At 35.7% G+C, this 24,015-nt stretch overlaps 1 protein-coding gene across 6 annotated transcripts in view; it reads left to right on the top strand.

The window, feature by feature from the left end:
• sgcd (sarcoglycan, delta (dystrophin-associated glycoprotein)) overlaps positions 1-24,015 on the top strand; it is a 258,141-nt gene that overhangs the window by 195,868 nt on the left and 38,258 nt on the right. The gene's annotated exons all lie outside the window — the stretch shown is intronic.

Here is a 24,015-nt window from a genome sequence, read left to right as displayed (position 1 = left end):
TTCATTCACTAGTTTAGCAACGTGCTTCTGTGGAGGGAAAAGCGCGCTTTGCGCGGGTGCAAAATAGGAATGACACATGCGTCGGTGTACAAAGTCAATTGCGCTGGGTGCAAGATAGGGCCCCTAGTCTTGCCTAACAACTGAATGTGCTGGAGATTGATTCTGGATGAGAGCAGAGGATTTTTCTTAAAACCCTCCCGAGCAATTTGTGGTGATGTACAGTAGGTGCTGTTTGATCATTTTTTTAGGCTTTCTGAGACTCAAGACTCAACTAATCTCTGCAATTCTCCAGCTGTGATCCTTAGGAGAGTCTTTGGCCACTCAAACTTTCCTTCTCACCACGCATTAGGACGATTTAGACACACGTCCTCTTCCAGGCAGATTTTTAACATCTTTAGTTGATTGGAACTTCTTAATTATTGCCCTGATGGTGGAAATGGGGATTTTCATTGCTTTTAGCTATTTTCTTATAGCCACTTTCTATTTTGTGAAGCTCAACAATCTTTTGCTGCACATCAGAACTATATTCTTTGGTTTTACTCATTGTGATGAATGATTACGGGAATTTGACCTTTGTGTTTCCTCATGTTTGTACTCCTGTATAATTTTATTAATTAAAGATCAAAAGGATAAACAATGCAGATTTATTTTTATAGTCATCTTTGATCATATTTATCAGGGGTGCCAATAATTCTGACCACCACTGTACCTTTTTCCCAAGACAATGGAAAATTTAGGAGCATGTAAAGAACTTTATTGCAATGAAAACTGATAAAATAATAAGCTTTTCCTTAAAAAAGAGATACTAGGAGACATTTACAAGCAAAATTACTTTATTTGAATACAAAAAGTACACTAGGTTTTTAAATATTTCCACTTCAAACTGTATTTATTTAATAATTATGAAATTATTTATATTTTAAATACTAGATACAGTGTATTGTGTAACCAAAATACTATTAATAACCAGAAAAAGGTTCTGCATATGTTCTGTGGACTTTTAATTGGAAACATGCCTGAAATACACCTGAACTCTTATGGAAATGTCTTTACTACTTCTAGCTTTGCATTCAAACAGATGAGGGAGAAAAATATGCACTCTTAGAATCATCTACAACATATTACATATAAACACCATAAAGTAAACATTGTCATAATTCATGAGCAGTGGATCATAAGCAATCGCTGGGCATAAATTTGCTGTATTCATTGATTGCAAGCTGCTCTGAAAGTTCAAGCTCATAGAACATGCAACAGCACTGCATTTTTACTTTAAAATATGCACTGGTCATATTCATTTGATTAAATCAGAGTCACATTAGGCTGCATCGAGATTCCTGTATTTCTGTCCTCAAATATAAGACCTATTATAATGCTAATTAAGACTTGTATTATACCATTTAAGAAATGTAAGACTATAGAGTAGCAGGATATATACTGTCATGACAACTCTCTGAGAGTTTTGCATGGTAATGGATATGACAATATTGATATGTTTGGTCTTGCTACGCTGCTGCTGTTGGTTATTGCTGCTGCTACAGAGCAAGTATGGGACTTTCTGCTGTGCTAATACATACAAGACATGCTGCTGTGAGCAAGTAAGACATGCTGCTGCTGTACAATATAGCTGACATGAATTGCTCTTAGCAGATTTATACAGGTGGAGCTGGGGAAGGTGTAGGGTTTCTGAAAGCACGCTGTAACCGCTACAGCAAATGCCGACTGAGTATTTGAAGGTTGAGCAGCATGCTCATTGGCTACTGATACAGCATGTTTAATACAAAATTTGGCATTATTAATTCTTAGGGTGTGTTCACACTTGTAGATTGGTTCTCCTGATTCTTTTGGTCCGGACCAAATAATAATAATAATAATACATTTAGTCCTGATTCGCTTAGTGTTCACACTGTCAGAACAAACCAAAAGATACATAAAAAAATATTCTGTGACAGAACGAACATCTAAAACAATGCTGTGTTTTGGGCTAAATTCGTTCATTGTATGTGCGTACATATGATGGTATTTTTACCAGCTGAGGAGTTGAATAAGTGAAAAGTTTACCAAATGTGTAAAGATGTCAAAACAGCGGCAGGAATTCCTCCGTTGCACACAAACGAAGATTTGCTGCAAGGAGACACCTGTACCGAACTGTAAAGGTAGCGCTGCACCTATAATGTGAGAAAACGCATTCTGTCCTTTTTAGGGTGTTTTTGGTTCGTTTAGATGTCTTTGGTCCATGTTGTGTTCATATTTCAGTTGAACCGCACCAGAGTTCGTTTGGAAGCAGACTGGTTTGGTGTGTATCAGGGTTTGGATGGCAGCGTTCACATTTAATCAAATGAACCACTCTAACAGAGCAATCGATTTTGTTTTTATCAAACCAAACCTACCAAGTGTGAACACACCTTTAGAAATATTTTAACAAAACTGCTTCACTGCTTATTAATATTTGAAAAATGAAACTTTTATCTGGCAAACCTCTGTACAGTTTACCATCATGATTGTGTTTCCAAGTAAATCTATTACAATATCATATAATTTGACCTTTTTATGACAAGGCAAGTTTGTTGAGGCTGTAAAATGTAATATAGATATTATTTATGTAATATAAATGACTGAGATATTATTTATGACGTTTCATGATTCTTATGAAATACAATACAAATATCATAAATCAATAATTCATGACATTTGTAAAAAAAAAAAAAAAAAAAAAAAACCTTAAAGTATATTTGAAGTCCCTCTGTAGTCAATAATTGTATCCCTTAAAACTCATCTTTAATCACAAAAAGTGACATATTTAAAAAAAAAAAAAATCCTGTGAAAAAAAAAATCTTCATACCTTAAAATAGTCTGAATGTAACTCTACACCACTTGCTTCATTTAATATACACGGATCTGTGAATATGCTAATTAGACCCGCCTCCACTCGCTCAGACCAGCTCAGAGATCCACTCGGTTAACTTATTAAGGTAAACACTGCACAGTGGTATCCTTTTAATTAATTATGATTAGACTTTTGCTTGACTATCAAACAGCTGATAATAATGTGTTGCTAATGTTACAAACCATGTTCCCATTCTTCATCATCAAGACAGCTGTCTTCTAAAAATCAGTATCCTTAGAAATGCTTTGAAAAAAGGCGTAGTTCATCATAACCAAGTAATATACATCATACACCCACTATATTGCTAAATCTAAACGATTTTTCATATCAACAGAAAAATATACTGGGATATATTCTCTTGAGACTCCCTTGCTTCAGAGCTGTCAGTTAATGATATGTTAAAGCCCGCTGGCACGTTGACATGATTGGTAAGGTAGTTTGTGACGTTAGGCTTGAAACTGTCTTTAGATGACTGCAGTTTTGAAGAGAAAATACTCAGAAATGCTGCTGACTTATGAATTTGCACATGATTTGTCATAAAGCATACATTAGACATACAATGTTTTGAAAATAAGAGGCACACACTTGCATGTATTTAGTGTTACGGAAATATGTTTACTTACATGTTTAAACATATTATAAGTTACTTTTTTACTTTATGGTTAAACCACATGACATTTTTAGAGGTGTAAAAAGTTAACGATATGAAGCCAACATAAATACAAAGAGTACATTTAAATTACATTTTGTCTATCATGGAATTCTGATGGGCCAAAGCATGCAGAAATACAGCATTTACTCCAATTAAGTACAGAATGTTTTCTTAATTGTGATATCTTCTGGGTTCTTTGAGATGCTAAGTACACTGTAAAAAGCGGTAACCATCAATTGTTATTTCTACCTGATCTTACCCTTAAATTTAGTTGTGTTGGTGTAACATAATATATGTAGGCTGATTCAGTATAACATTTTTTACTTGAATATGATCAATTAATTTAGAAGTTACCACATTCAGCACATTTTTAGGTTATCTTTTTTCAGTGTACACTGAGTGTTTTCTAAAGTACTAGAGAATAAAGTTCCTTGTGGGACTTTAAAAGGTTCTGCTATGCTATGTAGGCCTTTTTGCTTCTAATTAGAGGCTTTATTTTTAACAGTGAATGCACAAGTAAATGCAAATAAATATACAGTCACTAAAAGGGATGAATCATAGTTTCATAAAACAATACAACCTTAAAGTCTTTCAGGACATGAAGAAATCGCACTGAAAACTTTTCTTTTCATTCACTCACACTTTTCTTTCATGTGCTTGTGCAGAGGAGAATCATTCCCAACTGGAGACATTCGATTACAGTATTTTGCAACTCTTTTAAGATAAGCAGTGCTTCATCTGATGAGAGACTGCCATAGTATAACTGTCGGCTCCGATATAAAAGAATACAGAGCAGGGAAGGAAATTCAAAATGTCTCACGAGGGGCGGGGGAGCTGCGAAATTCAGTTCTTATTTTGTTCAGCTCCACAGGAAGAGCAAATTAGGACAAGCCCTGCAACATCTGCTCAGGCTTGCTGCTTTATTTCAGTATGAGCTACTGGAAAGCCCTTGACTAGTAGTTTTGTTTTTGTGCTTTTAAATGAGACAAAATTCAGGAAACGGTCACCTAACCCCAAACACTGAAATGCCAAGCATTCATAATGAAAGGCTGCAATATTTTCCTGTAAAACTGAAATGAAAGAGTTATTTATATCTGAAACAAAGATATGGCCTCCATGCTGATGTTGTCCCTGCAGCATTATATTAGTCAGAGCTGAATGTTATTCTTCATTAATTTTAACAATCAGATGTTAAAGAGGGGAAAGCAATTTGCTTGGGTACCAAAGTCACTCCCGAGAGATGCTATGTCAAGCTTCGAGTCTCATAATGTATGAGTAATTAGGCAATTTTGCATTAAAATGTTAGGATGGTTTTTAAAAATTGCCATATGTAGCTGTTCATTTATTCCCTTCTTTCGTGTAATCTTTTATTTTATGGTTTCTGAGGGCATAAAGAAATATTAAGGTTAAGACTTGGCAGATAAATAATATGGCATGAATAAAATGTCTGTTTAAGCTCATAGTCAAGGCCAGACAGAATCTGCTGATTTCTTTGTAGGATTTTCAGTAAGACTTTAAAAGCTCCCATTAGCTAACATTAACTATTGCACAAAAATATTTTTACAGCATTTATTAATTTTTTTGTTCATGTTACTCACCCTCAAGCCATCCTAGGTGTAAATGACTATCAATGACTATGACACAATCGGAGTTATATTAAAATATGTCCTAGCTCTACCAAGCTTGAGAATGGTAGTGAAGGGGGCGTGAGATTTTGAAGCCCAAAAAAGTGCATCCATCCGCATAAAAGTAATCCATATGGCTCCAAGGAGTTAAAGGGTTAGTTCACCCAAAAATTAAAATTCTGTCATTTATTACTCACCCTCATGTCATTCCATACCCATAAGACCTTTGTTCATCTTGGAAACACAAATTATTTTGGATAAAATCCGATGGCTCAGTGAGGCCAGCATTGACCAGCAAGTTAATTTACACTTTCAAATGCCCAGAAAGCTACTAAAGACATATTTAAAACAGGTCATGTGACTACAGTGGTTCAACCTTAATGTTATGAAGCGATGAGAATACATTTTGTGTGCCAAAAAAATAAAAATAAAAACGACTTTATTCAACAATATCTAGTGATGGGCGAAACACTTCTTTCATGAAGCTTCGAAGCTTTATGAATTTTTTGTTTCGAATCAGTGGTTCACTACAAAAGTCACGTTATTTCAGTAAACGAGGCTTCGTCATGTCATAAGTGTTTAGAAATTTCAGTAGTTCACGTGACTTTGGCAGTTGATACACGTTCCGAACCACAGATTTGAAACAAAAGATTTGTAAAGCTTCGACATGAAGCACTGCTTTGAAATCGCCCATCACTAGATATTGTTGAATAAAGTCGTTGTTTTGTTTTTTTTGGCACACAAAAAGTATTCTCGTTGCTTCATAACATGAAGGTTGAACCAATGTAGTCACATGAACTGTTTTAAATATATATTTAGTACCTTTCTGGGCATTTGAAAGAGTAAATTAACTTTTTATATCAAAAATATCTTAATTTGTGTTACAAAGATGAACGAAGGTCTTATAGGTGTGGAACGACTTGAAGGTGAGTTAACCTGGTCTCATGACGAAAACGTAACGGAAACGTTTTCGCGAGTCGTGAAATACGTACCAGTAAGTACATATCGCTGCGCTAAAAGCGTTCCGTTTTTTTTTTGTTTTTGCCGGAGCAGATAATAGGGTGAATGCGGTACGTTTTTATGACGTTGCTTTTTAGACGAATCGCCGTGGTTCTTGATTTGACATTTGCGCTCCGTTTCATTTTAAAATAACGTCCCACCGACACTACGCCTAAACCTACCCGATGGCGTTAACAAACGCAAACGTGACGTAAGAAGCGTCCACGATCGTGTACCGTTTTTCAGCTCGTTTAGATCTCTTTTTTTTTTTTTTTTTTTTTTTTTTGCCCCAGTCAGTCGCCTTTCACTGGATTCATACCCAGGCAGGGGGAGTCGACTCCTTGTCGTAAGTCCAACTCCGTATCATCCGAGCTACCGAGCAAGCTTGGTTGCGGCCAAAAAAAGCAAAACGCGTAGAGCCGGAAAGTCCAAAGTACGTTCGTTTACAAATCGGGCACTCCGGTAAGAAGCGTTTTGAAGTCGTGGCATGATATTGCGCGAGGAGACGTCAAAATGAGGCTTTATGAATCCATAATCCAACCCCGGCCGTTGTCGAAACCTTGTGTGAAAACGAGCCAAAGCACTCATTGACGTTTTACCGGCCTCTAGCGTTCGTTTCTGTCGGAAACTTCAGCCACACGTACGCGCCGGTGCGTAATTTTGTGTCTCGCGAAAACTTGCCCACGGGTACGTCTCTCCCATTTTCGGGTGAACTTACCCTTTAATAAAGCCCTTCTGAAGTGAAGCAAAGGGTTTTTGTAAGAAAAATATCCATATTTTATAAACTATAATAACTAGCTTCCGGCAGACGGCCGAGTTTTTAAACTCACTATTGCATGTTATAAAGTCATGCAATCAGATGCAATCAGATGTTAGAATTGCAAGATATAAACTCGCAATTGCAAGGAAAAAAGTCTGATTTGCGAGATGTAAACTCGCAATTGTGAGAAAAAAAGATCTTTTAATTAAAAAAAAAAAAAAAAAAAAAAAAATCGCTTTTTCGCTTTTTGCTCATTCCTTACCGGTTACCTGCCATTTAGCTTTCACCTGCCAGCAATTGTAAGTAATTCATGTAGGATCTTCAGGGATCTTCAGGCTCATCCATTGATTGCAGAAATGCAATCAATCAAACAAAGCCCAAACTGCACAATATCTTAATAGCATGATTTCAACCCACTATCATTAGCCCTAGTTTATTTCCCAGAGTCTTACTGGAAAATGACTGGGGAACATCCATGATATTGAGAACCTGAGATGAGATATAGCAGCGCTCCGCTGTGATAATCGAAATGAGCCGTGACAGGGAATTTGCTGAATATGTCAGATTGTGCTTGGAGCTCTTCCTCTCACCAGTATGTTCACAGTTAGCAGCAGTTCATGTGATAATGATATTAGCTGTCAGATTCTTTGCTTTAATTATAATTAACACACATTGATTAGCCTCAATTATATTCCAGTGACTCACAGCAGTGGAAGTTATTTGTTTGTGTGTGTGTGTGTGTGTGTGTATATATAATATACATATATATACATATATATATATATATATATATATATATATATATATATATATATATATATATATATATATATATATATATATACATATATTCTTTTTTACAACGATAATCAGTATTTTTTCTCGTTTTTTTAGTAAAATATTAAAAACCAGATAAAAATATTTTTGTCTATTAAAGGATATTCAATTAACTGCAATTATCACAGCATTTAACATTGCCTGTAATTAAAGCCGTTAATTTAATCTATAGACAAATTTAATTCGCTCCTTCTCGACGGGCTTCAATCTCAATGCGTTAGTTGGGGCGATGGAGATTAACAGTCTGTGAAATGTGGTACAGGAGATTCCTTTACAGAGGAAATATGGCCCTTACATTTCACTGTTTTATCATGGCTGAATGGGAAATTTGCTGTGCTGAGTGACCATTGGAATTCTGTCAGATGACCATGGTAAGAGGATGATAAAGAGTCTATAAAAGCAGCTAAATTATGGTTAAGTCTCCGCTGTACCCACACACACAGAAATAATTCAGCTTGTCTCTGGTCACCAAGCAAGATTAGATTTTCACACTGAGCACAGTATATTGGTGCTGTGTCTCACATCATGTCTTGTTACCTGAAACCTACTGGCATTATGAGCGCAAAAACATACCAAGTATCATTCTTGCAATTTTGTGATATTTATAAGGAGTTTGATATATGGTTCTTTTTATAACATCATCTTGGAATTTTTCAATAGGAGCTGTATTAGTTGAGGCTATTCACTATTTTGACAATTTAACCATATAACAATCATTTCTTCTGTGCGATACAATGTAAAGTGGAGTAAATTGTGATACATTTAGTGGTACATTGAACTATGTGAGTGTTTCTACATGCATATTACACTATTCAAGCCAAATCACACAATATGTGATATTCTCTTCAGTGTTAGAGAATAGCTGACTTAAGTTAGTGCTAGTAGTTAGACCAATCTTTTTCAGTATAGTAACAGTAGTTTTCAAAACCGTGTTGCAGTAATCAAACACACTCCAGTGTGTGTCATAGTACGTACTTAGGAAGTCTGAATCAGTTTGTTCGCACAGTTCATGTAAATAAACAATTCAGTAATCAAATGAATGATTCACAATTCAAAAATATGATTTACTGAGTGTTTTAAGTTTAAGCTCATTCTTTTTTGAGGTAAAATGTTTGGTTAAAGAGATTGTTACAATCCCGTAAGACTTTGGTTAATCTTTGAAACAGAAATGTAAGATATTTCCATCCTACAAAATCATTTTTGAACTAACCTTTTAAATGCTGCTGTTTATTACCATTTTCGACTTTTCGACTGTATTAGTTATTAGTTGCATTTATTACAAAATGTTCAGATAATTTATATCCTTATTGGTTTTGCGCCAGATAATATACATTTTTAATATACATAATATACATTTTCATATAATATACTTTTTTTTTTTTTCCCTTGGTATTACCAGGGATTTTAAGGTATGGTTGGTTGCTAGGTTGTTTTGAAACCTTCAGTAAAGACACAGCACCACTCTCAGTACATTTCCAATAATTTGATTAAGGATACACTCCATTTCTCTTATATAAACCTATATGTGCTCACAGCCTCTGTAAACATTTCTTCTCTCCCCGAGGCTGGTCTTCTTTTCTTTTTTGCCCAAATGCACACAGTCTTATAGTCCAGAGCGTCCTGCTCACTGTAGCGATGACAAATGGCCCTATTGCAGAGAATGATGTTATCTCCCTAACAGAAGATCTGTTCACCCAAGCTCATGTGTGACGCTGTATGCTCGTGTTTGAGGTTGACTCAATGAACACTTTCCAGATGCGAAAACTGAACAGGCTTTGTGGAGGTAAACACCTGAGGTCTTTATTTAGTGTTGTCATTTTATTTAAAATCACTTCACTCATGCTTTTAAAACTGACTTTTGGAGCGACCCTTGACAATTAACTGCTTGGATGGTTGTTTGTTTTTCGCAAGCTTCTGAGAAACAAATGCTCCGGCTGTCCCACAAATGCCTGTTCTAGTGCTTAGCACTTGCGCCAAGATGCACTGAGCTGTGGTGCTCATGCAAGAGATGCAGGATCAAATCAGGGAATTTTTTTAAATAAATAAAATTAATTTTTAATTTATTTATTGGCTATTTAAGCAGTAAAATAAGGTAGATTTTATTTACACTATAAATATAAGGTTGATTTCTACCACTACAGTATTTACGTAAAATTTGTGTGTAAATTGTAAATCACAACAATTAAGAGTAGATAGAAGTAATATGCTATTTGGGTAAATTGACTTGTTTGTCTATGTGCCAGATGGAAATCTTGAGGGTTGTGGCACATATAGTTTTTGTTTTTTCTTTTCAAATAACACACTCTGTGTGAACACCCACTTAAAAAGGCTACTTAAGTAAATGCTGCATAAGAGTTGCCACTTTACTATTTACCATGACAGCATGTGTTTTCTGTCATCTCTGCATGCGAATCAGAATGTAGCATTTGTTGAGCTGATGCATTATGATTCATGTATGGTTCTTATGGTGTCAGAATAATAAGTATATATGAAAAATCCCTTTAAACCTCCATTGCATTGTAAAATATTATAAAATATTTTAAGAATGATAAAAATGCCTCATTTAAAAAGAAATACATAAATAAAAATAAAACTATTTGCTTTATGCATTCTGCATAATATGTCATGCACCAACATAAATTACACACGTTTCAAACTACACATCCCCAGTATGATCATGTTCACTGTTTTGCTTTAGTGTCATATAAAATCTTAAAGGGGAATCTATTAGACTGTGGCTGTCATAGGCTGTCAAATGTGGCTTTGCCAAGCTGTGATATGAATGAAATGCTACACTGAATGACGCTGTGCATTTCAAGGCATTTCTTTTAAAGACACAGATGGCAGCAGGTATATTAGGCTGCTGTCACTTTAAGAGCTGTACGGATCCAATATATTGTTACACTCGCCAAGCTCAGTATTTTGACATTTTTATGTTTATGTGACAATTTTAGGTGCAAACCTGAACCTCAAAGTTCACTTTGCTTGTCTGAGAAGCTGAAGTGCAGAATGGTGTCATGAAAATCATTGATCCATATTGGCGGAAGTGAGACAAGTATACGTTTTGAATGCTTATATCTTCTAAATGCAAATTTTGTCATTGTTTTGGAACACACTAGATTATAGATAACAGTAAGGCTAACATATTCATACTAAAAGGCAAAAAACTTCAATTTTGATCTCATGGGGACTTTAATATTAATCAAATGACAAAATTTGCTCTTGACTGAAGGACTTTTGTAGCTTTAATAAGAAACAAAGCAAGTTTAATTCTTGCAGTCAAGACTTTGCTGTGTTTTATTTTACATTCGATTCGATAAAAAATTTAGAGCTGTTTGTTTCAACTGATTTTTCCTATTTGTAATTTGCTTTTTTGTTTTATTGTAATACTGACTGTTTACTTATTTTTCAATACTTTTTTGAGGATTTTCTTCTTCTTTTTTTTTTTTTTTTTTTTTTTTACTTAGTTCACTTTAGTATTCTGCTGTGGAATCAATTAAATGTAATTACTTTTTTTTTTTTTCCCTGAAAATAACAAACTAAATCAGGTCTACGGAAGAGGATTAGGGCCAAGCAATAATAAAAAAATAAAACCATCTTGAGATTAAAGTTGTTAAATTTCAAGAAAAAAGTCAAAATAAAATGTTGAGAATAAACTCGTTAAATTATGAGAAAAAAAGTCGAGATAAAATGTTGAAAATAAAGTAAACATTTAACGTAATTTTTCTCATAATTTAACGAATTTGTTCTCATAATCTAACGACTTTTTTCTCGTAATTTAATGACTTTATTCTCAACATTTTATCTCGACTTTTTTCTCAAAATTTAACAAGTTTTTTTCTCGTAATTTAGCGAGTTTATTCTCAACATTTTATCTCGACTTTTTCTTGAAATTTAACATGTTTTTTCTCATAATTTAATGAGTTTATTCTCAACATTTTATCTCGACCTTTTTCTCGAAATTTAACGAGTTTTTTCTCGTAATTTAACAAGTTTATTCTCAACATTTTATTTCGACTTTTTTCTCAAAATTTAACGAGTTTTTTCTTGAAATTTAACAACTTTAATCTCGAGATGGTTTTATTTTTTTATTATTGCTTGGCCCTAATCCTCTTCCGTACAGGTCCCACAATGCACTTATTTTGTAAAAACATGTTTACAAAATACCTGCATGTAATTACAGCTGTAATACATTTATGTAATTGCATCCCTAATTGCGCTGTTTACCTTTCCCTCACCCGTAATCCACCCTTAAACCTGCCCATACCACCCTAACCTTACTCGTATCCCACCTCAATAGCAGCAAAATTGTTTTGCAATACAACATGAACACAATGAGTATATTGTATCTAACTTTTTTTATGTAAGTAGGTAGTAGTTAAAAACACCTAAATTAAAATATAAAATAAATTATACAAAATTATTATAATCTTGCACAGAAAGGCACTTCCTTTTTCATACTAGTCACAATAAGGCACCCACTGGGAATCTTGCTACAAGTTGGTCTGATTCTAAAGTGCTGTTGGTTGCAGACAGATAGCTGCAATTTCCCCTCATTTGGCCACCTGCAGCGGTGTTCCTCTGACACAGTTGCCTGCATTGCCGTTAACGGATGGCGCCCGGTTGTTTCCATTAATCTGCGGTAACAAGCTGTTGTGCTCTGACCGCACTCTGAACATTATACAGTCATACCGCCCTGCAGTTCTGCCTGTGATTTACTCACGTTCATGTGGAGCTTCTCTCAGTCAATGCACTACACTTCTCTGCTGGATATACGCCCATCCAACCCTAGCGTCGCGTAGCCAGACCTTCAGACTGACGGCAGAAGGTCTGGACTCCATAGCAAATCCCATTGGCCAAGGACTGCCCAGAGGCTGTCTGACTGATATTTAAATAACCAATCACAGTTTATTTTGTTCAGCGTCATGTTTAGGGGCATGACAATGTAACGTTGATGTCCCTACAATAATAGACCGGCGTGTAAAACTCTTGGACATATTTTAAAGAATCTATGCCGCGAACTTCACATAACGTCACATACTTTTGAAAATACAGTGTTTAGTTGACCCAGATAATCATTCATTGTCACAGTTGTAAACACAACAGCTTTCTTTTTCCATGAGGGGGTTTGGCAGATCATTAAAGAATGTGACACACATGTCTCCCGGACATCCTGAAGAATTCAACCAATCAGATGATGACTTTGAAACTCCTGAAGTGTTTCCAATTTTGTGTGCCATATGCATCTGACATTCAGCCAACGGTCAGTGGGCGTGACTTCTAAGGCTGACACTAATCCAACCCTAACATACAGCTGTATGGAATTAAAAAGCCTTATCAATGTGTCCTACTTTATATTAAGTGTATTTAACTACTATGTAATAACTAGGGTTGTCAAAACTACCAACTTCGGTACCAAGTCGGTGCTGATATTTTAAAAATGTGACAATACCAGAATTTCCCCCTAGCATTTTGAGAGTCGTTGAGTTTTTACTTGACTTGAATTCAATTATTTGTCAAATATTCAATATTTTTCTTACGCTATTGGCAATGATTTTTTTTTTGTATTTTTCTTTTTTTTTCTGTACAGTGACCTTTAATCCTGTTCCATATTGTTTCCTGTCATTCCTCCACTAGGCCAATAAAGAGTGGCAAAAGGAAAACAATAAAAAAGAACCTCATAAGTAGGGATGTCCCGATCAGGTTTTTTTGCCCTCGAGTCCGAGTCCGAGTCATTTGATTTTGAGTATCTGCCGATACCGAGTCCCGATCCGATACTTCTATAATACATCAAAAAAAGAATAAAGAAGAGCGAAAAAAAAACAGATCCAGGACGTTCCTTATTTTTTTATTTAATTACAAACAGAGCACTTCTGTGAGGTAGCTTGAACAATCAAGTAATAAATAACATAAATTGTTCACTTCACTTCACTTTAGTGCAACAGTAAATATAAAAAAGGCTAATATAAAAAAAATATATTTGGTTTGATTTGGGTATGCTGCAGTCTGTGTAATAACTAAAATAATGTTTATATATATCATATTTTCTGGCTAGTTTACTTTAGTTTTTTATAATACACCATACTTGAACCCAAACTGAATAATAAAAAACAAGTTTAAATGGGTAAATCTTCTATTATTATTTTTGATTCTTAATTTTCTTTTCTGTCATACTCAAATTCTTGTTAAAACACATTAGACATGCGTATTGTGTGCATTTTGAACACTTTTTGTGTGAAATTATATTTATTTTGTCCATCAAAAGTGTGCTTTCACTTTAATTACGCGTCAGCAGTGCAGCGTGTGTCTCAATCAGCTCCCTAGTTCAGTAGTCAGGGCACTGATCAGGGTATCAGCCACATTCACTTTCATTATATACTGATTCACGACCTAAAGAGCTAGGGAGCTGATTGAGACACAGGGATAGACTCTGTGCCGAGACGATCGCGGCACTGCTGCTTACGCGACGCTCCTGCCTGACGCTTTACGAGCTGCTCCTGCTGCCTGTGTGAATGCATCCGTTGGTTGACATGCACGCTGAAAAAAAAATGCGCTACTGACGCGCCGCTTACGCTTTGCAGTGTGAAACAGGCCTAACTCTGTGCCACCGCATCACTATAGATGTGTTAAAAATAATGAGAATATATATACATATATATCCGAGTCCTGATCGGGAGGTAACGTCCGATTCCGATCGAGTCTGAAACCACATGATCGGGCCCGATTTCCGATCACGTGATCGGATCTGGACATCCCTACTCATAAGTACTCTGTATTGGCCGGCTCTTCGTTAGCATCACACGCACATGCTCACGTGAACAACGTCAGCCAATACTGATTCGGTGTTCGAACGTAAACATGAAAGCTCCGTCAACTGCGTAGGAGACTGACAGGGAACAGCAAAAGTTGTTGAATATAGTCATTATTTTTGTTTTGTTTTTGCGCACAAAAAGTATAAAGTCTCAACACTTCATAACATTAAGGTTGAACCATTGTAGTCACGTTGACTATTTTAACAATGTCATTACTACTTCTCTGGACTCTTAAATTGTAATTACCTTTCTATGGGAGATAAAAAATAAATAAAAAAACCTCTCGGATTTCATCAGAAATATCTTAACTTGTGTTCCGAAGGTGAACGAAGGTCTTGTGGGTTTGGAATGACATGAGGGTGAGTAATTAATGACAGAAATTTCATTTTTGGGTGAACTAACCCTTTAAGGGGTTGTGGCACACATACTGTACATGGTACATTTGCATAGGCACTGAAGCATGCATTATTAACATATTGACAGCATCTACAATATAAACATTTGAATTATTAGCAACTTTTGAGATGGGCGAATGTTTGGGAATCCTTTTAGGTTCATAAAATTCTTGGAATTAATAGGATAATTTGTATTTGTATTGGTTAAATATTGTATTTAACCAATGATATTAAAGGGATAGTTCACCTAAAAATGAAAATTTGATGTTTATCTGCTTACCCCCAGTGCATCCAAGATGTAGGTGAATTTGTTTCTTCAGTCGAACGCAAATTATGATTTTTAACTGCAACCGCTGCCGTCTGTCAGTCAAATAATAGCAGTGGATAGGAACTTCAACTATAAAAGTAAATAAAACTTGCTTAGACAAATCCAAATTAAGCCCTGCGGCTCGTGACGACACATTGATGTCTTAAGACACGAAACGATCGGTTTGTGTGAGAAACCGAACAGTATTTATATCATTTTTTACCTCTAAAACACCACTATGTCCAACTTCGTTCAGCTTCCTGTTAGTGAGGTCAAAAAACGTGTTCTGACGACGGAAGTGATGTCTCGCCCATATATTTCAATGAGCGCGAGACATCACTTCCGTTGTCAGAGCGCGATCAGACCTCACACACCGGAAGCTGAACGGAGTTGGACATAGTGGTGTATTAGAGGTAAAAAATGATATAAATACTGTTCGGTTTCTCACACAAACCGATCGTTTCGTGTCTTAAGACATCAATGTGTCGTCACGAGCCGCAGGGTTTCATTTGGATTTGTCTAAGCAAGTTTTATTTACTGTTATAGTTGAAGTTCCTATCCACTGCTATTATTTGACTGACAGACGGCAGTTGCAGTTAAAAATCATAATTTGCGTTCGACTGAAGAAAAAAAGTCACTTACATCTTGGATGCCCTGGGGGTAAGCAGATAAACATCAAATTTTCATTTTTGGGTGAACTATCCCTTTAATATATGTTTAACACATTACATTTATGTAATGCATTTGCCTTATCTTACATTACAATGGTTTCATTCTTTGGTCTGATTTCTGGTCTTGTGTGTCGAGCGGCTGTGGTGAATGAGGCGCTCGACAGGATAGCATTTAATAATCAAACCAACACAGGAGAACACAATCACGTAAATCATAGATGAGAACGGACAAAGGAACAGACTGAAACTCAGGATATAAATAGACAGGAACTAATGAGGTAATTAACACGACACCATGTGAACTGGACAACTAATCAGACACAATGGGAAACTGGTCAAAAGACAGGCACTGAAATAAACACAATGAAACATCATAACCCTGACATTGTGCAATAAATTAATCATTACTTAATAATTTAAATATATCTATATAATAGTAAAATGTAGCTATAAATGTATTTAAAGGGGACCTATTATGCCCCTTTTCACAAGATGGAATCTCTGGTGTTCCCAGTCTCTGGTGTTCCCCCACAGATCATTTATTATAGCTTGTCAAATTTGCCCGTATTTGGGTGTGATTGAAAACATGCCATGCACTTTTTTATATAAGTGTTGCCTTTAAAGTCATTTTGTTTCAAGCATGTTTGGATATTGCTACTGGAAAAAGTCTTACTAAAACAATGATTTGACAGTGTATTTTGAAAGTGTGCCAACTTGTCAGGCAGCAGTCGCTCAGTGGAGAGGTTGTGTTTGATCGGACACACTCCAAAGCTTTTTACGTGGTGCCACAACTGACAGGTTCATAAGTAAACAAAGCATCTTTTCAGAGGGAGCACCTTCCGGCGCACGGGTCAGATTCTATTGTGGTTCCTGTGCCAATGGACAAATCCATTAAGTGAATCTTTATGAGTGCCCAGAACACTTGAGCACTGGCCCATAACTCCAGGATTGATCAGATGTGACACTGAGGGAAGAGGAGGGTCACGGCCAATGAAATAGAAACAAAATGATAAAAACATCTGCGATGGGGACGGTATGTGGAAGTTAAAGCGAAACTCTAATGGCTTTATCGATTACACCCTCAATCTGTTTATGAAGTTTATTTTGCAGGGTGTCAGCAGGGAGCAGCAGCTGCAGGTTTGTTTGGAAGAATTAGCTCGTGATTATCTAGGGTTTGTGCAAGTCATTGAAAGCACTGGCTTTAATGAGGTGGGGGATTGAAAAAATGATATATCAATACCTCCACAGGTGGTTTATCGAGCTGATGTTGTTGGAGTTTGCAGCTAATTTGGCTTTAGACAGTCTGAGAATAATGTAACGCTAATGGAGCAGAGAAAACAGGATGCTAATGAACAGTCAATGTAAAAATACTCCTGGGATTATTTATATTTGTTCCTTATACATTAAATTTACTTGTATATTATGTACACAGATTTCATTAGGCTTGTGTAAAAAATATTTATGCCATGGTGCTTCCATGTATATTTATTTCAGCTGAAAATATTCTGCTGAAATATTCTAGTCAAGTATTTGCTTTTAAAACCCTTACAGAAATGTTCATTTGCAGTATTGACCAGCTTCCATTGTAGGTATTGTTTTTCTTCTTTTTTAGGTTGCTAAAGCAAACTTCATTATTACTGTTGTTCATACTACTAGTTAGTTCAATTCATAGACATGAATTATACATCAAATTGTGCTGCTTGTTGGAAATGTGTATTATATTTTTAAACCAATGAGACTGACTTACGTATTTTCACTAGTCAGACAATGACACAAGCCAAAGATCCCATGGACTTGAGTTACAGAATCCTGTTTAGAAACCAGAATACCACATTTACACAGCAACAGAATTCGGTTGTCAGTCCTGTATTTGAGTCCTTATAATATGGTTACGTTCACACAGTTCAGTTAGCCTATTTACGGGAGTGACAACTGAACTCACACCTGTGAATTCTCAAGACAGTTGAGAATTCAACCACTCTGCGTTCCACTAATGCGTGTCTACTGTGTGTTGTGGGTTTTCATGTGTGGTTTCACTTTTGGTAACTTACAGCAGTGGAGCTGTGTGTCATCTGAAGGTTCTAGATCCAGTCACTGTTCTCTGCCGGAGCTGTTCCCATCAGTTTTGTGTTTTACGCACGACTAAAATGCTCCACTATCCACCCATATTTAAAGGGGACCTATTATGCCCCTTTTCACAAGATGTAATACAAGTCCCCCAGAATGTGTCTGTAAATTTTCAGCTCAAAATACCTCACAGATCATTTATTATAGCTTGTCAAATTTGCCCCTATTTGGGTGTGAGCAAAAACATGCCGTTTTTGTGTGTGTCCCTTTAAATGCAAATGAGTTGCTGCTCCTGGCTTCCTTTCCAGAAGAGGGTGGAGCTTTAACAGCTTGTACCTCAACAACAAAACTATACAATCTCACGCAGCCAAAATGTCAGAAATTGTCAGTAGTGGTGTTCAGATTTACATTGTTCAAACCAGGGTTGGATACTGATGGTGAGATTAAGGAAGAAGTTACAACTTTTTAAAATGCAACTGGATGTTTCTGAAAATGGTTAGCGGATAAATTGATGTAGTTGTTGCGGAGTTAAGTTGATTCATTCAACTCATTGACAAGCATATAATGTCATGTTAATCTTTTGTGCAAATCCAGGGTTGAACTGACCCTTGTTTGTGAAGCAGTCAGGCGTAAAATCATAAATGAAATTCAACCACAGTGTCCTCAGTGGCTCAGATGTCAAGACTCTATGGAGACTCTTATGTTCGTTGGTACATCCAATAACAACATTTGTAATGTTTTGTAATGCAAGGAAACTGAAATGGCGGACTACTGCGGCCCACTCAGGGCAGCATCTATGCTAATAGGGCAGATCGTCATCAGTCATGGGCGGGTACTGTTAATGATTTATGGGGATTATAAAAAAGAAGTGGGTGCATTTTTACTATTATTGCCTGGTTGTTTGCACACACTATGGACACACATCTGTGTTCAAACACCTTAATAATGTGAATTTTGCATAATAGGTCCCATTTAAAAACTGCTGTCGGTTAATGAAGGTTCGACTTGACTCTTTTCATATCAAAAGTGATAATATTGCCATTTTTTATATTACTTTTGGTCACTGTTGCTATGGTTACTGGTAAGAGAAAACGGGCTTGAGTCCAGTTGCACATTCATACAAACATATTTCAAGATGTATATACAATTGAAAGAAAATACAGATTGAGCCTTTTAAAGTTTTACAGCAACATTTCAAAAATGAATACTAACATTAACATTCCATAATAACTAACTTTTAGGCTGTTTATTTCATACTTCAAGTTATGTAAAATATTAAAAATTTTTATGATAAATATTATTTAAAAAATGATATATAATCTATAGTTACTTAGAATTTAACATCTAGATTATTGAATTATGTTCTATTTTGTTTTATGATTCCTAATGCATTAAGTAATGTTAACCTGAAGTGTTACCAAATTCTCAAAGACCATTCTAGAAATGTATGGAAAACAAGGAACACTCAAATATAACCTAAAAGTTCAATGTCTGATATGTCTGATTCAAAACCATTTTCTCTTTAGATGTCCTCTGGTGCATATTACTGTGAAAAAAATCCACAATATTTTGGATTAAGGAACGAAGAGAACTGTAAAAAGTTGACAATTCCTCATGGGCAGCTCAAGCTAAGCGATTTTCAGATTGTTGATAGAGATTGACTTGGTAATTGTCTGCCATGTGCGTTATCCCCCCAGTCACAACAGAAGCAGCACATGTCATATTCCATCATTAATCTCTTGTATAATTCAGCCTTTGGACTGGCTTTCAGATGGATGTATAAGCAGCTTTGTTTGTTAATTATAACTTGATTATTTACACAATGGCAGAAAAAAATAACAGGAAATAAAATAAAGAGCCTAAATTTAGCCATGGCTTAGTGAGGGATTAATGTGTTCTGTGTTTATTTTTGCTATTCCGGCGATGCTACTGGCACATAAAAAAAAAAATAACACACTTCACCTTTGAAGGGTGAATCTGCATGGTCATTTAACTGTAAACCTGTGATACAATTAACAGTATGTTTTGCATCCTCTAAGACATGTATGATTTTGTGTGCTCTTTTTGTGTTTGTAATGCATTTTATAATGTAATGACTCAGTATGACCTTTGCTGCAAAGCGACCTTGAGCTCTGTAAAAGTGTTATAAATAAAACTTCTTTTACACAAGCTAACAACTTCACTGCAAGGGCATTAATAGCATCTTTGAACAGCAGCAATTTTACCACAAATCAGTGAAGTGTGTGTTGTGGAAAGCATTGCATCTACAAGACTGCCACAGATTATTTGTTCATTTGCTCTGCCTAACTCAGGGAATGTGCAAAAAGTGAAACAGTGAAGCAGTCTGTTAAAATGTTACAGACAACAAAGGTGCAACAAAGCACTGGATCCTTAAATATAGACACAGACCAGAACTCTTATTGCATATATGATTATTTTGTTGTATAGGACTTTTGTGAAAGAAATTGTGCATCTGTGATTCTAAGTGGAGATTTTGGTTTTGTGCAGTTCAGGAAGTTCAGGAAAATATAATGCTGTTCACAATTTTGGCAATAAAATATTGTTGATAATTATCGCAAATGAGTATAGTGGAAAAACTTAACAAAAACAGTGAAACACGAGAACCAGTGAGGTTTGTTCTTGTGCGTCAAGTACAGTTGATCTTTCGTTTACCATATTTGATGTGCTCTGTATATGCAAATTTGTGTATTATGTACAAATTTAATAAAGGTTAATCCTCATTAAAGTTACAAGAGCAGTGAGGGATTTCTTTGTCTTTCCAGCAGCAGGAATATTAGGATGCTGTCACTTTAAGTCTAATGCAAGGATCCAATATACTGATACACATGTATTTTCTTTCACTTAAGCCATAACCAACTGTTTCCCCTAGGATACTCGCCAAGGCAAGCATTTTGAGATAAATCTCTGTGAATTTGTCCATTTAAGCGCAAGCAGACGAGAAAGAAAATTAATTTTATTATTTGCAAGCTGGAAGCGTTAAGCGTCACAAAACTTCTCACACAGTGTGCGCCATTTCTCTTTTGCATCTACTTCACTTGAATGCTTAAATAAGAGGATGACATATAGTGGAGAAGACTAGTAATACGATTTACGTCAATCAGATGTTATGTTTAATGTTTGCGGAAATAAATATGGAAAAAGATTGATTTGTGGCTTTTGAGAATCAATATCAAATTGACCACATTAAAAAAAAAAAAAATAATAATAATAATAATAATTAAGAAATTTATTTATTTATTGATTTCTTGCCCAGCCCCTGTGTTCATCATATAAAGCAATCATGTCTCTTTAGAAGACTTGGATTAAATCTGAACAAATCTTTTACAGTTACAGAGAAGCATCTCCATAGCATGATGCCGCCATAATCATGCTTCACGGCAGGGATGTTGAGTTTCTGATAAGAAGTGACTGTCTTGCCAAACATGCCATTTAGCCTGATGGCCAAAAGCTTGATTTTGGTCTCTCCAGATAAAGCCTTCTTCCAGCTGGCTTCATAGTCTCCACATAACCAGACAGCAGTTGTTACATGCACAGCCTCTCTGTTTTCCTTCAGCTGACATCAATTTCTGCCTTGGAAATCTTCTTGTATCCACCCATGCTTTGAGCTTTTCATTTTCTAACTTGGAGTTATATTAGTTATCTCTAAAAAAAAAAAAAAAAAAAAAAAGTCCTTGAAAAAGTCCAAGGGGCATTAAATATTTGATGTATTTTCTTTATTTCTGTGCATGGCTTCTAGAAAATCCAGCCATGAATGCCTCTTTGTAAACAAAACTTCTTTTGAGGCCCTAAATTAATCCACAGGTGACCACTGAGCTTTTTATAATCTACTTGCCATTCATAAGGCCTATATATCTGCATGTCATCTCGAAGTCTTCTAAAGCTGCCATTATAATCTATGTTATTGTCAGAGAGGAGTAGGCATTTCGATTTGAAGAAGAGTATCATTTTCATACAGCATAGATGATAAACTTGTTTTTCATTTTCTGCAAAGTCCCAAGGCCTTCAGGCATGGCCGCTTTGTTGCTGTGCCTTGGAGTGATTCCTGACCTTGAGGGAATCTGCAATGGCTGCCTCCAGCTATTCTCCATGAACAAGCCCACCCAATGTGCCACAGGAGAGATGTGTATCTGATCTCATATGTAGCCTGTCCTGCTTCCTCTATTAATCCAAATGCGATGTTATCACAGGCACATGGCATGTTGATGTATATATTTACCTTTAAAAAGATATAGTTCCTCACACACCTCATTTACTTTGCATTCTACCGCACTTTTCAGTATTAGCCGAAGAAACATTGTTTCTCTAAGAGCTTGTCCATATATTCAGTAGTAGTGACACTTTTTTCAAAGAAATTAATGCATTTATTCAGAAAGAACACACTAAATTGATCCAAAGTAACAGTATAACACACACAAAAAAAATAATAATAATGATAATATTATTAAGCAGCCCAACTGTTTTCAACATTGATAATTGATTGATTTCTGAGCAGCAAATCAGTATGTAGAATGATTTCTGAAGGATCGTGTGACACTGAAGACTGGAGTAATAACGCTGACATTTAATTTAAAATCAGTTAAAATAGAAAACATTTCACAATGCAGCCTTGGTAAATAAAATGCAGCCTTGGTAAACATGAGAATCTTAACAACCCTAAACTTTTGAAAGATATAGTTAATTTGCAGCAAGGCAGCTCTCTAGACTTTTATTTCATACAATTTTACTCTAATGTAAATTGATTAAATAAATTATGTTGCTTGAGTTGGCCTTTGGCAGAAGTTGCACCTTTGAATTAAATTTAAAAAGCATAACACTGTGTCCTAACCAGACGTGACAAGATTTCCAGCTGCAAGCAATTTATCTGTCCAAACCAGACTGGACACAACAAGATAAAATCAATCAAAAATCACAGCCAATCAGAAGAGTGTGTGGGCGGACTCTCTCTGCAAACGCACTGCATTCGCAACAAAATGGATAAGTACATTATCAAATTCCTAAATCTTACACCATTTTAACATGATTAAAAATACATTGAGTGAATCATTTTTTTTTTATCATGGAATATGTTTGTTCACCTTGGGTTGACAGTTTGAACATTGTTGTTTCCGTTAATTTATTTTCAAGATCTGAGGTGAATTAGCCTATTGTTGCTTTTAGCATGTCTATACTAAAACGAAAAATTACATTCAAAGAAACATTAAATTCTTTTTACATTAAATAAAGCATGTAATCATTGTCATACAGTTTAAAAAAAAACTGATTAACATGGAAAATATACATTTTCTCACGTGTCTCATCAAGTCTTGTTAAGGCAATATGTACTGTAGGTAGGGCTGTTTCAGAACTTGGATTGATTTCGTATTGTTGTAAAGTCTGTGCATGTGAACTACGTTCATTCTTTTAGTATGGTGGATTTTTGTCCACATTTTGTTTAGATATAATATGATTAGCCGACTTTGGAATGTTGTTGTATGGCCAAAAGGAATCATGCCATACCCCAAGTTTTTGTGAAACGCTGCCACTGCTTGAAAACAACACAAAAATGCTATATAACTAAGAAAATGATTTTTGCAGTGTTGCTGGTGTAATAGCTATTGATTTCATTGTGATTGCACTGGTGTCTGGACAGGTGCTCTGGTGTTAGTCCGCTGATATTTGAATTCATTCAATTAGCCGAATCATATTTCTGTTAAATCTGTCACATGAGGTGAGCTGTACTAAGATAAAACCGTAATCTTATTGGAATAAAACACCTGTGGAGAACCCTGTTTTGGCCCCCTCCTGATAGTTTGGTACAATTCCATCCACAGTTGCTCTCACAACCTACATGTGGGCAACAGATCTTACACCTCCCGGGGCAACCATTAAGCCAAATGGTAGCACTCCCCCCGAGATAGGCCTTGTAGCTCCCTTTTTAGGAACACTTCAGCCTCCTAGGATGCACTGTAATTTGAAAGCATCTCCACAGGAAACATCAGAGCT

This window comes from Megalobrama amblycephala, linkage group LG18 (genome assembly GCF_018812025.1).
Source record: "Megalobrama amblycephala isolate DHTTF-2021 linkage group LG18, ASM1881202v1, whole genome shotgun sequence".
Lineage (NCBI taxonomy): Eukaryota > Metazoa > Chordata > Actinopteri > Cypriniformes > Xenocyprididae > Megalobrama > Megalobrama amblycephala.
This window is presented reverse-complemented; position numbering and strand designations above follow the sequence as displayed.